Here is a 17301-nt window from a genome sequence, read left to right on the forward strand (position 1 = left end):
GTCCAAAAAAGACGACGCGAAGACAGACGTTCGTAAGCATGACGACGACGTTCAAAAGGTCACTGGATATTTTGACATCTGGGTGGTCACAGCCTCTTCCTGGCAGCGTTACATCCTCCCAAGTTATTCACGTTCAAACGTATGCAAGCGGTCATTTAGTTGTTCGGCTTCCATCATCTTTGTAGCCTCCAAGGTCAGAGTAGCGCGTCTCTTTTCCACGCGACCCCGGTATTCGGACCAGCCACACCGCGTGGATGCGTCCACGCGTGACGCCTGTATAACAACTCTGCTGAGAAATAAAATTCGAGCTCATACGAGACCGCAGAGTTCTGGAAATTAGCCCTGGGCGCCCGTCTCCCGCTTTTATTCCACTCAAAACACCAAAGCGTTGATGAAGAGCGCAGCCAGTTCCTTTAGGCAAATCACAAAAAATATATAACTTAAAACGGTGTGAACCGGATGAATTAATGATGTTTGCGTTTTTAATCAATGATATTTGTAAGATATTAATTGTCAAAATTATGTGAAGCGGATGTACCGAGAGCGTTCATACCTGGCAAGTAACGCGTCGTCTGATCAGATTTAAAATACAAGTTTAATGCATTTAAAACACAAGATTAATTCTCGTCTAAAATAGGCAGTACATTAACGTTCATCTATAAACAATACCCTTTTTCTATGTTACATATTTAAGCAGAAAGAGAGGGTTCGGGCCAGGATTAGAAATTTTAACCTGGCACATTAATTTCACTTAGGGGTTAACCCTAGCGTTAGTTTTCACTTCACATATCTCTGTCTTCTTCAGCCCACAGTAAAGCAGGCAGGTGTAACGTGGAGAGCATGTTCCGCGAAAGTGTGAAGGAGAGTGCAGCTGAAAGACAGCGCGTGCACTTTGACATCCTTCCGCGAGAGCAGATTACATTACAATTTGAACATTACAGTTCAACGGCATCACAGCATATGAGACCAGACATACACTGTAATTATGCAGCAGGAACAATTTCTCATAACTCTCATTCCATCATCAATTTGAGTGGCACTAACATTTAATTACCTTTGAGTGGTTTTAGTTATGCTTGTAATACTATGATAGTAAGCATTCAGAATTAGAAAACAACAACAACAACAACAACAACAACAACAACATTGAAGCAGAGGGGAGACAGAGACCAAGTTAAGTCACAACAGAATTTAATATTTATAAGCAGTGTGTGCTAATGATGCTCTACTGCAATATTAAACCTCTCTGCAGAGGAAACAAATAAATAAACAACAGATGCTGAAAATGCAGATGCCAAATGCCCCAATACTTCAGTGTAGGGCTGTTACAGGCGCACTGTAGGACACAGACCATTACAGACACACCGCCCTAGCCAGGAGGACAAAAATAGAGCTTTCTCTCATCCATTCTCTCTCGGTCTCTCTCACACACTCACACACACACACACACACTCACACTCACACTCACACTCACACACACACTCACACTCACACACACACTCACACTCACACACACACTCACACACACACTCACACACACACACACACACACACACACTCACACTCACACTCACACTCACACACACTCACACTCACACTCACACTCACACACACACACACACACACACACACACACACACACTCACACTCACACTCACACTCACACTCACACTCACACTCACACTCACACTCACACACACACACACACACACACACACACACACATACACACACACACACACACACGAAAATTAGTTAAAAATGAGGGAAAACTAAAGGAAGCAAACATTTGTGTGTTTAACAATATTAGTTTTATCAATATTGGTTTGCTGGCTAAAACTCAAGCTCACTAGTCCTTGACTATTGTCCCAAATACTGTTTAGTTTTGACAGCAGTGCACCATGTATAAAGCGAGTAGTGAGAGTAATTACAGCCTTAAGTCATCACTTCTGAAGATTAAGATGAACGCACCATCAACTATCGCACATACAGAGGTCAGGGGTCACTCTCAATAGACAATTAGTGTGGAACTAAAGCCCTTAGGGGTCTAGGAGTGAATGAGAAAGAGCATGTGTGTGTGTGTGTAAATGCAATGATGCATAAATGCATCAAGTCAACACGTTTCAATAATCTCCATAGTGCCTCTGCTGACATATGTGGGCATGGCTATGTAACAGCTGTAAAACCTTGTCAGAGGTTCTGTAAATATGACAGACCAAAAGAGCAAAGTTTGCACTGTTGAATGTAACCAACCAAACAGCTGTTTCCTTAAAACTAAAATCATAAGTCTTTAGTTAACTGCAATGTTTTCCTGCCCTTCTAGGCACTTCCTCCAGGTTAGTCCTGAGTAGATGATCATCAGAGCTCTTATCTGACACAACCAGCCTTATTTCAAAGTCCAGTCTGGAATGTGAAGCAGAAGCATCCATCCTCCAAGAACATATGCTCCCTGTCATCTTAACAATGGTCTCCATGGTGACAGTCATCTTAACACTGGTCTCCATGGTGACAGTACAGCCCTCAATGTCTTATTTGTTGTTCACCTTCCTCACCTTGATCTACCAAACAAACACACTCACTTCTCCTCCTCCTCCTCCTCACGTGCTTGCATACGCACACACACACACACACACACACTTCCAGTAAGTCTCTGCAGGATGTGCTGTATTTACATCAGATTTTGTGAGGGTCCGTTTTTCTTTCTCTGTCTGATCAGTTTTGGAACACAGAGTTGCTTTTTCCACTTGTTCGAAAACATTCTTGGTGCCTGTTTTTTTCCCCATAGACTTTTCCCTGTCTACAGTTTACATTCTGACAGGATACAATAATTTACAATGTTTACTATCAGGATGTCATTTGCTGTAAGCATTATGCAACCAACTCTTAAAACACTCCTCATAACATTAGTCCAAACATTTAACCTGTACTGGAGCCAGAAGACTAAGCCTCAGGGCCTGTTCACATGGTGTCAGTGATGGTGTATGTTTTTAGTCACCAGTTTCCAGTGTAAGGTTTATTTACTGGTTTTCATTGTACAGTTTTATTCACTGTTTTTCTACTGCAGCCAGTCATGTCCCCTGCAAGTTGTCAACTCACCCTTTACTCTGCATCAACATGAAAAGCCAAAGGATGCATCCTTCCCACCCAATCAGAGGACGGGAAAGAGAATTAACCCATCCCTCCCACCCAATCAGAGCACGGGAAAGAGAATTTCGCCATCCTTCCCACTAAATCAGCTGACAACTCTCAGGACAGCAGAGCTGGGAGCCCTTACAGGATACATGTCTGAGCCTCTGGGTTTACTGGAAGCTGGAACTACCAGGGAAGCATAGTTCTAGTCCTGCTAAAGGCGTTCTAGAAGCAACTTTGTTAGCAAACAAAGTCTTATAACCCAGTAGATACAAAATAGAAAAGATCAGCACTAACAGGAACTGACCATGATCCAAAGAGAGATACTGATCAAAGCTGACTTACAGCAATATCACCACAAACCAAGGCATATATCATAGAAGATCATAACATATCATAAGGTGCTTGACTTGTAATCAGAAGGTGCCAGTTCAAGTCCCACCACTACCAGGTTGCCAATGTTGGGTCCCAGAGCAAGACCCTTAACCCTCAATTACTCAGGTTGGATTCAGTCCAAGTTGCTTCAGCTAAATCTGACAAAAATATAAGTAAATTAAAAATGAAATAAATAAATAGAAACTCTGCAGGTTTCAGTGATATTTGGCATGACAGCAAGTACTATAGCACATCACAGAACCACATAATAGAGCTGGCAGGCAAAGTCTGGCTGAGCATCTTAACAGCAATTCAGTCCAGTAATCAAAACTCAGCAAAATTTTTCATAGCCTCAGTGTTTGATTATCACTTCAGAAATATCAAAAACGAAGCCTAGTTTAGTCACGTTGACTCATATGCGTGGTGTTGGACGGGCTAAATAAAGTAGTCCACGAGACAGCAGCATAGGCAGATGCTCAGACCTGCCGTTCCCCGTGCTGTTACCTAGCAACAGGCTTGTCCTCCCTTCTAGGCTATAACGCTAACTGTAGCTTACATAAAGCACATGTATACACATTAATCCACAGCTGACTGAGATCGCTGGTTGTATGTGGTGATGAGCTCATCCAGGGTGTGACAGAGCTGTAACACAGAAACTAATTAACTACTGGGATTAAAAGACAGAGCGCTATCTGAGGAAAACTGGACATTAATCTGTGTGCCTGAAGTGTATGAATAAGAAATGAACAGTTGCTCACGCCTACAAGGGACAGTCTTCCTGTGTCCAACTTCCATTTGTTTCTATATCCGTATCATACAAACTGTTCTAATGTGGGATCTGGAGAGGAAGCCCATGCTAAACCTTTTTGGCCATACACTAACACCATAGTTATCTTGAAACAAACCAGTATACCATGTACTACACTGCATTAAATAGGAAAGATGAACATTTGGAGTTCTTAGTACGGAACTCAAATCCAATGCTACCTTTATATTCACCAGCACTTTCATACATCATCCAGCATGTTTAATTATTGTTGTGTTAATTTTGTTAAAGTGGATATGAAGCAAGCAAAACATTTCATCCAGAGAAGGATGGGCCCCCTCTTTGAGTCTTGGTTCCTCTCAAGGTTTCTTCCTCGTGCTCTAGGGAGTTTTTCCTTGCCACGGTCGCCCTTGGCTTACTCACTGGGGGCTTGGACTTGGACATTTGTAAAGATGCTTTGTGACAACATCTGTTGTAAAAAGTGCTATATAATCAAATTTTGATTTGATTGATTTGACATAGTAGTTACACTCCCATATCCCCAATAGCCTCCACTGTCTTATAGTCTAAGGTACACCTCTGCTGTACCCTCTTCTCCAAAAGAACCTGGGAATGCCCCTTAGGTACTAAACTATAGCATGTGGCTCCATCTAGTGGTGCAAGCAGATAACATTCTAGAGGGAGCGTGGGGGCGGTTACACAAGTGTGCTGCAGCAGGACTAGGGTTATACATTGGGCCTTATTCAATCAGCCACCTGCCAAACATAACTGATGTAAACCGATCGAGTTTAAGTTAGGACACTTAATTAAATTTAATCCAATGCCTGCAGAAGCCTCACATAAAAGAACATGAGTGTGCGCCACATTGGAAAAATGTGTCAAAGCAGCACACACATCTCAAATTTTGTGCAAGCCACAAAATTAACATACAGCAAGCATTTGTCTTCACGGTAGTGACTTTCTCGAATATATAATTTGAGATTGGAATGATGAGACACTTAGGTCATTCTAACTTATTCGTCACACATCTTCCTCCTGACGCATTAGTGAGAAGGGCACGAGAGCTTTTACCAGGGTCACAACAAAACAGGGCAGCTATGCTTGACCACAGATATTCTCTCTCTCTCTCTCTCTCTCTCTCTCTCTCTCTCTCTCTCTCTCTCTCCATGCGGCAACCCCCACACATGCTCATTCACTCACTCTGTTATGACCTCATCCAGGCAAATCAGTTGAAGAAAAAGAAAAAAGAACCCACAGAAGAAACCTGAAGAGAACACAGAAGCTGAGTGTTGCCAGCACATCATAAACAGGTAAATACACAAATATATACAAACAGGCAGGACTGACTTCAGGAATGATCAAGGCCAAATTAACAAACAAAACCCAAAAACACTGACAGACTGACCAAAGCAAAACACACAAAATCCTTATGACAAAGCCCATTCACAACAGATATAGCGCACACACACACATAGTACACAGAAAAGCAAGCTCAGGGTTTAATCCAATACAAAGTAAAATCACAGTTCAAACCTGGTCTCACTAATATCTCACAAATCACAAAAGCCACAACAAAACTGCACGCACACATGCAGAGGGAGCACAGTAAAGCACGTCTGTCTCGCTTGAGGCACAGCACCAACACATTCACAGCCACGCAAAACACACTGAGGAAAAAGAGAGAGGATTATACTAGCAAGTAACTGGAATAAAAGATGAATTTACAAACAGCACCAGCGCTCCAGGACCAGTAGTGGGCTTCACTTCCTTCTTTCTAGGCACTTTTCTTTTCATAGTAAATGTTCCATAAGTATTTACACCTGCACACACAGCACCAATCTTAATCCTCCAGTTCAAAGCACCATCCTCCTAAACACAACACAGTACAACATCACAAAATTCACCATTTCACCATATTATGAGGTCAGAGGTGACCGCTGACTGTGCAGTTAATTTACTAAAACACTTTTGTAAAGTTGAAATATTGTAGTACTTTCTAATCTTGTAGATACATAGTCTGACATTGTTGCACTGTGATTTTTCTTACATGTTTACAAAAGTGAACAATTTTTGCCTGGTAAAACCAACAACAAACTTGTGAATTCACAGTGAAAGACTTCTATCAAACCAAATACATGTCATGGGACTCTATTACCCCACCAACAGGTCCTCCAGTATCAGTAAATCTGGGGTTTTAATAATTCAAGTGCTGACATTTTTCTCATGCTGGTGAGCCCTCACAGACCAGCCTGCTAACGTGGGTGTGCTGGAGCTCATTGTGAAACGTGGGGATTGGTGCCCATGTGCAGTAACTCTACTGCAGCCAAGAGACGCATTCATCCCTCATCTCCGAGAGGACGCAATTATCATATACTGCTGTGCGTAAATACTAATCACTCAATTCTGTGATGACAAACTCATCTATCATAATTACAAGGGAGTCAGCAGTGTCATCACCACGAGGACACACTCACCCCACATCAACACAAGGACACACTCACCCCACATCACCCCAAATACACTCATGTTGTTTGGTCACTATAGGGTAACACAAACTGCTTCCCTGGGCCCTCTCCTGAAACCATAACATCTCTAATCTATTCACATCAGTTTCTCTCTCTTTCTCTGGTCAGTGAAGAACTATTCATAATTTTGCTATTTGTTTTACAAATGTTTACAAATAGGTCTGTTTATTGAGAATGCTGTAGACATTAGATCAACAAAAGTGACATTTTCTTGACAGTTATGGAAAAATAAATAATTCTATCCATTAAGGGCAAATGTCAGTAGTTATTAATTTTGCCAACACCTCCAGCAACTAAACAAATGCAATAAAATTAAGCTTGCTCAGGTAGGCTGTGGTGTTTAAACAATGCTGAGGTAGGCTGTGGTGTTTAAACAATGCTGAGGTAGGCTGTGGAGTTTAAACAATGCTGAGGTAGGCAGTGGAGTTTAAACAATGCTGAGGTAGGCAGTGGAGTTTAAACAATGCTGAGGTAGGCTGTGGTGTTTAAACAATGCTGAGGTAGGCTGTGGTGTTTAAACAATGCTGAGGTAGGCTGTGGAGTTTAAACAATGCTGAGGTAGGCAGTGGAGTTTAAACAATGCTGAGGTAGGCAGTGGAGTTTAAACAATGCTGAGGTAGGCTGTGGTGTTTAAACAATGCTGAGGTAGGCTGTGGAGTTTAAACAATGCTGAGGTAGGCTGTGGAGTTTAAACAATGCTCAGGTAGGCTGTGGTGTTTAAACAATGCTCAGGTAGGCTGTGGTGTTTAAACAATGCTGAGGTAGGCAGTGGAGTTTAAACGATGTTCAAGTGGTATTATGGAGCCCAATATGTACCAAGAAAATAAACCCGCACCATTACACCTCCACCAGCTGCCTGAACTGCTGATACAAGCCAATTTCTGACCCCATCATCTGAATGCTGCAGCAGACATCGAGACTCATCAGACCAGTCAATGTTTTTCCAATCTTCTGTTGTCCGGTTTTGGTGAGCATGTGCAGATCGCAGCTTCATTTCCTGTTCTCAGCCAACAGGAGGGACAGCCGGTGTGGTCTTCTACTGCTGTAGCCCATCTGCTTCCAGGTTCAGTGTGTTGTGTGTTCAGAGATCATCTGCATATCTTGGTTGTAACGAGTGAATATCTGAGTTGCTGCTGCTGTTTTACCAGTTCAATCCAGTCTGGCCATTATCCTCTGACATCAACAAGGCATTTTCATGCAGAGAACCGCCATTCACTGGATATGTTCTCTTTTTCATACCATCCTGTGTAAGCTCTAGAGATGGTTGTGCATGAAAATCTCAGATGATCAGCAGTTTCTGAAATACTCAGACCAGCATGTCTAGCACATACAATGCCATGTTCAAAGTCAGTTAAACTTTCCTCCCCGTTATGTGACTGGCTGACTAGATATTTGTATTATGTATACACACACACACACACACACACATACACACACACATACACACACACATACACACACACACACACACATACACACAAAGGTTTTATTAGCACAAGTGTCATCAATACAGTCTCCTCTGTGGGCCAGCGAAGCACAAACAATTGCTTGCTCCTTCTTATACCCTTCCGCACAAACACCCCCCATCCACCTTCATTTGAGCAACTGTCATGACAATCCAGTACAAAGTATTTTACACCAAACCATAACTTTACTCATATCCTCAGCAGGCTAATTTAGTTTTCCTATAATGTGTGTGTGCTTGAGCTGTTACTCAAACATCAAGAAAGCCCATGTATCACGTTAGGCCGGTCATCCAACAGGAGGGACACGCCCACTCCTGGTCAGGACCGCACTACACACCTGCCCTGCTCACAATCACCTGATTACTAACCCAACGCACCTGTTCCTTGTTTTCTCCTTTTATTTAAGCCCACAGGTACCTGAAGTCCGCGCTGCGCGTTAGCGGACTGTAGAGCGACTACCGAGCGCCACCGAGACGCTGACTTCCCCTTGTGTTCGCATTTCCTTTTTTTTCCCCCTTCTTGCTCTTTTTATTGTCAGGGACAATAAAGGCTTCCTCACAGACGCCTCGCCTCTCACTCCTTCTGTGCCGTCCACGTCACAGAATGCACAGCCATCTGGGAGCGAAGCGAGCAGCCCTGACTGGAGAAGCCTGCTCTCTGTTCAAATGACGGCACTTGAACAGTAGAGACAGGAAATAGGGGAGATCCACTCCATGGCACAGGGTCTTGGGCGATACGTGGAGAACCTCGTCGCTAGTCCCGAGAACAGAGCGACTCCAGCTACTACTCCTCCGGAGCCGGAGTGGGTAGGTGCTTGATCGCCACCCCCATGGTTTATGGAGGAGAACCAGACAGCTGTGAAGGGTTTCTGGTTCAGTGCGTGTTGTACTTTGGCTACCAACCTCGTCTGCCCGACCACACCAATGTGGCATTCATGATATCCAAGCTCACGGAGAAAGCCCGTGTCCAGGGCACAGCCCCGGTAACCAAATCCTCGCTGCTACTGAACAATTATACTGGTGTCACCCAGGAACTCAAGGCTACGTTCCATCACCCTGGCCAAGGAAGAATTTGCGGACAGGCCCTGCTACGTCTGAGGCAGGGTTTTCCAAACGGCTGATGATTACGCCATGGAGTTTCAGACGCTTGCAGCAGGAACACGGTGGAATGAGCCAGCTCTCGTGGACGTGTTCATGGGTGGCTTAAGTGGTGAGTTGCAGGCTGAGCTTGCCAGCAAGCAAGAAGCAGCCATGCTGAAGGACATCATCCATCTGGCCATTACGTATGACCACCTTCTGCAGGAGCGTCGTCGTCACGTTCGTCGTGGGTCACCCCATCGAGAGGTTACCCCACCAACCAGACCGGCTGAGGGTTCAGAGAAGCCCATGCAGCTGGGTGTAGCCAGAGTGTGACGTAAGCCAAGGGCACAGAGAGGAGAGGGATTTGGTGAGCTGCTCCCAGCTCTGTCAATGTTCCATATTCTGGTAAAAATATCGCACAGGGGCAGTCCTCTCTTTTCCACAGCCTTGGTGGACTCGGGAGCGACAGGGATTCTAATGGACGGGAAAATCGCGAGGAGGCTGGGGATAAAGGCCGTTTCCTTACCCTCTCCGTTATGCATACGTTACGCTTGACTGAGAACCTGTGGGCTCTGGGTTCACCACAAATGTCTCTCCTCGTGTACGCCTGGAAATAAACAGCAAACATGTAGAGCGCATATCCTTTTATTTACTGTCTTCTTCTCACCCCCTCACATCAGGTCTTCCCTGCTTATGTTCTCACAACCCTCATCTGTCATGGACCAAAAACTGTATCCTCTCATGGGCGTCCTCCTGCAATAAGCATTGCTTCCCTAACCGGGCTGTGCCCCCCCAGTCTACGTCAGACATCATTGTCCCTCGGGAGTACTGAGACCTTACTGCGGTATTCTGTCCTGTTAATCTACTCATCTCCCTCCTCATCATGCATGGGATTGCGCTATTACACTGAAGGAGGGGGTCATCCCTCCGCGACGCAGGATTTACCCCCTCTCCCAGGAGGAAGAGTGACTGATGGAGCAATACATAAATTGAGCTAAGGCTCAGGGTTACATTCGTCCCTCCACATCTCCACCATCAGCCAGTGTATTCTTCGTAAAGAAGAAGGACGGGGGGTTTGAGGCCATGTGTGGATTATCGAGGACTCAATGAACTATTGGTGAAATATCCAATACCATCTTCCCCTGGTTCCAACCGCACTTGAACAGCTGAGGGAAGCCAGGTATTTTACTAAGATAGACTTACGAAGTACATATAACCTCATGCGTGTCAGAGAAGGTGACAAGTGGAAAACAGCCCTCAGTACGTCGTCAGGACACTGAGTATTTGGTTTGACCTTATGGTCTAGCCACGGCTCCCTGTGTATTTCAAGCATACATAAATTAGGTCTTAAGGGAGTTTCTGGTAGATTTGTCGTCGCTTATATCGACGATATCCTGATCTACTCCTCTTCCCTTGACCAACATGTGTATGATGTACGTGCAGTTCTCTGTACCCATTACAGATCCAGCTATACTGCAGAGTTTCACCAAGCAGAGGTGAGTTTTCTGGGGTATATTAGGGAGGGTGACGTGCACATGCAGCCAGGCAAAGTGGAAGCAGTAACTAGCTGGCCTCGACCTCGGATGCGCCGGGAACTACAATGGTTTGCAAATTTGATTTGTTAGGTCCTTCAGTACCCTGGCCAGACCCCTCACTGTCATGCTTGAGGGCCAAGCCAAAAGGATTAAGTGGACTTCTGCGGTGGAAAAAGCCTTCGCAAACCTAAAAACGGCTTTCAATACCGCTCCCGTTTTGCAGCAACCCAACCCTGAGAAACCTTTCCTGATGGAGATCGATGTAGGAGTTCTTGGTTCAACTTCCATGTTACCTATAAACCGAGAGCTAAAAACATAAGAGTAAATGCGCTCTTACGCCACGGTCCACCAACCAGGAACCGGTTCTCTCCCTTGTATTTTGGGGCAACAATTAGCTGGGAATTGGATCGCAACATAGACTCTATTAGGAGGGCTGTGAGAGTGTGGGTTGGCTGTCTCTATGTCCCACCTGAATACCGTGGAGCTCTGATTACATGGGCACATACCGCTGTGGGAATGGGACACCCCGGATCCACTCGCACGGCACAGTTGTTGAGCTCCGGCTACTGGTGGACTGACATGCAGAAAGACATGGTGAAGTATGTGGCATTGTAAGACGCCACATACGCTGCCTGCAGGTAAGCTGCTTCCCCTACCTACTTCACAATGTCCATGGTCTCACATCTGTGGATTTTGTAACGGATTTGCCTGTCTCTGAGGGGAACACTGTTATACTAGTGACCATAGATCGCTTCTCCAAGAATCTCCAAGGTAAGATTCATTCCTCTAAAGGGCCTCCCTACTGCTTGGGAGACAGCGGACCTGCTCTTCCACCATGTTTTCAGGCAGTTTGGCCTGCCAGAGGACATTGTCTCAGGCTAATGGACAGGCAGAGAGGGCCAATCAAAAACTAAGTAAACTCCTACGCCTATACTGTAGACAGCATCCCGAAGTGTGGAGTACATATCTCTCCTGGGCTGAATACGCACAAAACTCTCCGTCATGCCACAAAGAAACTAACACCCTTTGAGTTTGTTCTAGGTTACCAACCACCGCTCTATCCCTGGAACCTCCCTGTGTCTGACCAGCCAGCTGTAGAAACTTGGTGTCGGCACAGTGAACAGGTCTGGGTGGAGACACACAGGTGGTTAAGCTCAGCCATCGGCGCCTACGAGAGAAGGGCGGATAAAAGGCGTGGGAACACCCCTCAGTATGCTCCAGGAGAGAGGGTGTGGGTGACAACAAAACATGGCCGGGCTAGTCCTAAAGGCAAGTTAGAAGCCAGGTATGAAGGTCCATATACAGTCATTAAATGCATCAATGATGTGACCTAACGGAGAGGCTTGCCTGATAACAGTCGAGCATCTAGGGACTTCCATGTCTTGGCCCTGAAGCAGGTGGTAGAGGGTCCTCTAGGAGAGGACGACAACCCTTTTGGGACTCCGCCTCCACCTGTGGAGGGGGAGCCGGCTTACCAAGTGAGAACCTTGCTTGACTTGCTGAGGAGAGGGGCGAGACCTCATTGACTGGGGGGGTACAGCCCGGAGGAGCGTTGCTGGATACCGGCCTCCCAGACCCAGACCCAATCGCCTCCTTTCATAGGGCTCATCTGCAAAAACCACTCCTGGGTGGCCGGGCCGGCCGTGCTCTAGGAGGTTGGCATGGTCGTTGGGGGGGGTTCTGTCACGGTAGGCCGGTCGTCCAGCAGGAGGGACATGCCCACTCCTGGTCAGGACCGCACTACACACCTGCCCTGCTCACAATCACCTGATTACTAACCCAACGCACCTGTTCCTTGTTTTCTCCTTTTATTCAAGCCCACAGGTACCTGAAGTCCGCGCTGCGCGTTAGCGGACTGTAGAGCGACTACCGAGCGCCACCGAGACGCTGACTTCCCCTTGTGTTTGCATTTCCTTTTTTTTCCCCCTTCTTGCTCTTTTTATTGTCAGGGACAATAAAGGCTTCCTCACAGACGCCTCTCACTCCTTCTGCGCCGTCCACGTCACACCGTCACTTAAATCCCTCTTGCCAAAGGGGAACGGTGGTGCGCGCACACACACACACACACACACACACACACACACACACACACACACACACACACACACACACACACACAGTTATTAAATCCAATTATTAAAAACATTTGCAAATTTATTTAAGAATAAATTAATAACTTATTTTCAGGAATAACAGTAAATCATACAGTTCTGTAATAATCTAGCAACGATGTGGAATTTAAACTCTTGGAGTTATGCTTAAGATTAAAACAAAGCCAATGTTTTTAATGGTGTCTTCATTCTCTTCTTAAAATACTTAACACAAATCTTGAAACTGGAATATGTCCAGTGCATTTAAGACAGGTATAGTAAAACCATTACTTAAGAAAGCTAATCTATAGTGTGCTCAGAAACCACAGGCTTATAACAAACTTGCCTTTCATGAGCAAGATACTTGAAAAATGACAACAGAGACCTTATTTACAGCTGCACTGCATCTACGATCATTGATTATTTTAATTAAAACAGTCTTGGATCAGTGCTGCTGTAAATAAGGTCTGGTTTTATACATGTTTTTTTAGATTTTTCCACACATATGGGTTGCATTTTACCATGGATGTGGGCTGCGTTTTTTCCGTGTCTAAACCACAGTCTGCGGCAAACACACGGAGCAGCTTCTTCAGCAGGTCTGGAGAGCCTGACTGCAAGCCTTCTTGCTCATGACAGCAAGTGTACAAGACATAGGAAGACAACACATATGTAGCCAAGACACAACAGAGATGAGACATACGGCGAAAAGACATACGGACCAGTTCATCATCTCACCACTCTCCTCCCCACTGAACAGTCACTTCATTACCCAACACAACGCTCTAAATTCATAAATAAATTACCAACGAGTAGATTATAGCACTGCACTTCCACACACCGCTCTTGACTTCCATCCCGTCCTGGGTTTGTCTCTGAGGCAGACACACATGGCTGACACACATCCTCAGGCTGATGAATAGGCCTTTTCAACATGTCAATATAAATTATTCAGTTCTGACAAACAAGCCTGACATTTAAACTCTGCTGGTTGCCTGAAGACAGGGCATTTATTGGCTGATGAGAACCCAAACCCAGTGGTTTAGATGGCATGTTACCTGTTTAAATTACTAAAGGCCCAAGAGCAATAATATACAAACATTCAGTTCCACAGAGGTCTTTAGCTCACTGATAACAGTGCATGGTGTGACCCTTCATCTTTTGTTGGCTTTAGGTGTGTAGACATAATAATAATAACTAAAATGTGTTAAAGCAAAATTCTAAAAGGTGTGTGTATAAGGCTCAGCTGTTTCCATACTACTGCATGACCATTTCACCTTTAGGGAAGGGAACTGGCATAGAAGGGGTCAGAGTTAGGGGTAAAGAATCAGGACTAGGGTTATAGGGTCAGGACTAGATACAAGGTCAGGTTTGGAGTAAAAGTGTCAGGCCATGGATGGTTATTGGGTCAGAGTATGTGTCATCAGGCCAGGATATAGGGTTTACATGGTCAGGGTCAGAGATAGTGTCGATGCTAGGGTTATAGGGTACCCTATACCATGGCTAGGGGTATAGGGTCAGGTCTGGGGTTATAAACCATTTGAAAGTGAAGTTTAACTGGTGGAAGAAATGACAGCATAGTGGCGTCAGGTGTAGGAGTTCAGAAATATGGGATCATCTGGATGGCTCTCTGGTTATTTTAATGGTTTGCCAACAGAAAACTGGCCGTCATACTTGGTCACCAAGTAATCTGTCAAGATTGAGAGGTCAGTCTCCCATGTGGATCATATCAGATGTATGAGGTTGTTGACCATTGTCATAGACTAATGAACTAACCCTTAGCAATCAGGCAAGGTTTCCTGACCCACAGGCTACTCACTGTAGGGTCAAGGGGTCAAAGATTAAACTAAATGGCCAAAGTTAGTGGCTGGATATCCTTATATACCTTGTCTAAAAACCCAGCATCTATACAAAAGAAATACTCAGGGTACCTCTTGACACTTACAATTTTATACTCAGCAATCACATCAAGGACCTTCGATCCCCAAGTCAGATGCCTTTAATGGATTACAGACTGATGCACTGCCTAGCCTGCAAGCAGAACATAAAGCACAGATAAACAAAAGCTCTTGTAAACTAATCCATCTATAACATAACACACTGCACTTGCACGGCTGATTATTAATGTTAAAGCTAGAGCAACATAAATCACTAGAACTACTGTTGTTGCTAAGTGTGTACAAAAATCTAAGTATTATTTCATACTGTAAAGCTAATGTAGGGCCTAACTAATACTGTGCAACCTTAAATATGTATTCTACCTCAAAGGGCGTCTTCCAGCATGGTGTTCTATAATGAAGTTTATTTGATTTTCCATTCCTATTCATTGCCTATGGATGCCCGTGCCTATGGATGCCCGTGTCTGGATGATTGATTGTCTATGGATGCCCGTGTCTGGATGATTGATTGTCTATGGATGCCCGTGTCTGGATGATTGATTGTCTATGGATGCCCGTGTCTGGATGATTGGTTAGTGACTGGATATCCATAGACAGACAAACATACATGTCAAACACACCTGTTAATGCATTTGCATATATGTGTTCCTTGTCCGGTGATTAAATCTACATATCTGAGTGAAACCAGACAACCTGTGAATTATACCTGACACTTTCATTAGAGGGTAAAAACTTCACACTAGGTGGCAGTAGACTCACTTCAATACAAAAAGAACTCTATTTACATTTACAAAATATCTTAAATCTACTTTTGATATCGGTTATGAATAAATAAAATATTTAGTCCAAAATATCAAATACAGGCACTGATTAAAACTGGCCAGTGAAGAAGGCAGCCAAGGCACACTAAATCACTTCTGAAAACCAGCTCCTAAGGCAATGTGAAGCCAGTACCTAATCAGGTGTAAACTAAGATTGTACATGTAATGCTATTCTGATTATCAAACCAGTATTCCAGAAGGCCACCCAGTCCCATAAGGACAGACCCTGGCTGTGGGTCCTTTACAGGCAGCAAGTTATGCATGCCGTCGCACGTACGAAAGTGGCTATGGGACCAACCGCGTGACTAACTTATGAAAGCTGAACGCTAAGAAAAGACCGTGCGCGCCTAAGAGTCTCCCAGCCTAGCCAAGCACACAGCTGCTTCGGGTTGTGTGCATGAATATAGTTTGTGCTCTTCATGCACTGGTCTGCTGAAAACGCCCCTTCCTATAGCAGAAATATGACAATGCCACGCTCTGACACCTTGCATCTCTGCCTATCTCAGGCCATGTTCAGTTACTGGTTTAACAATCAATCCTATCCTGACTTTCCAAACAAACCATGTCAAAGTCGTGATTTTCAGCCAACCATAGACTTCTTTCACCCGCAAACATCTCAAAAGTTCAACATCTCTCTGTCAAACTTCTACTCCGAAGCAACCAACTCTTAAGGGCAGAACGAAAAAGGGTTTAGAAGTAGAAAGGTATTATGCTTCTTTAAGTTGCTGTTCCTGTGCATGTTCACAAGGACTAGAAGTTAAGAACAGATCTAATAAGGGTTCTAGCAGCATGTGAGGAGCAGAAGGGCTGACGAAGGTGCTGGTGGACCTGATGGTGTTTGGTGGACAGGCCTCAGAAGTCTCTGCATGAGCTATCTCTTCATTGTTGCATGAAAGGTGGGCAGTGGGTAAACACTACGTACAGCACCCAGCCCGAATGACTTGTTTAATTAGAATCTGCAGGAATTAAGACAGAGCTTTACTGATCTGGTCAACATTTCAACATTTTCCTCCCTGTGATTTTGGAGCAATCAGCAGTGAGGTTTCCATGGTAACGGAGATGACCTGGGCCACAGTGGAGGCAGGAGAGGATGGAAACTGGACTGGACTACTGAGACTGGACCAGCGTTACACAGGCCCAGACAGGACCGGCGTCAGACAGGACCGGCATCAGACAGGACCGGCGTCAGACAGGACCGGCGTCAGACAGGACCGGCGTCAGACAGGACCGGCGTCAGACAGGACCGGCGTCAGACAGGACAGGCGTCAGACAGGACCGGCGTCAGACGTGTCCATTCCTTTTTCAGCATCATATTACTGCAGTTTGGTCATGAAAACCATTAGCCATCTAAAAATAAGATTAATAGGATATATTTATAGTATTAACATTAATAACATTCACATTAATTGTGTTATGCTTCCCAATGTCAGTTCATACAGTGATATATATTATGCTTATGGAACAAGGAGTAAAATGTGCTTGTGACAATTAATAGTCCCCATTAGTCCCCTTTAGTCTACATCAGTCCCAGTTAGTCCCCTCAGTAGTCCCTGTTAGTTTGTATAAGATGGGGACTAACAGGAACTAACAGGGACCAATGGGGACTACCATTTTACAATT

This window comes from Electrophorus electricus, chromosome 23, assembly GCF_013358815.1.
Source record: "Electrophorus electricus isolate fEleEle1 chromosome 23, fEleEle1.pri, whole genome shotgun sequence".
In the NCBI taxonomy this organism is placed as follows: Eukaryota; Metazoa; Chordata; class Actinopteri; order Gymnotiformes; family Gymnotidae; genus Electrophorus; species Electrophorus electricus.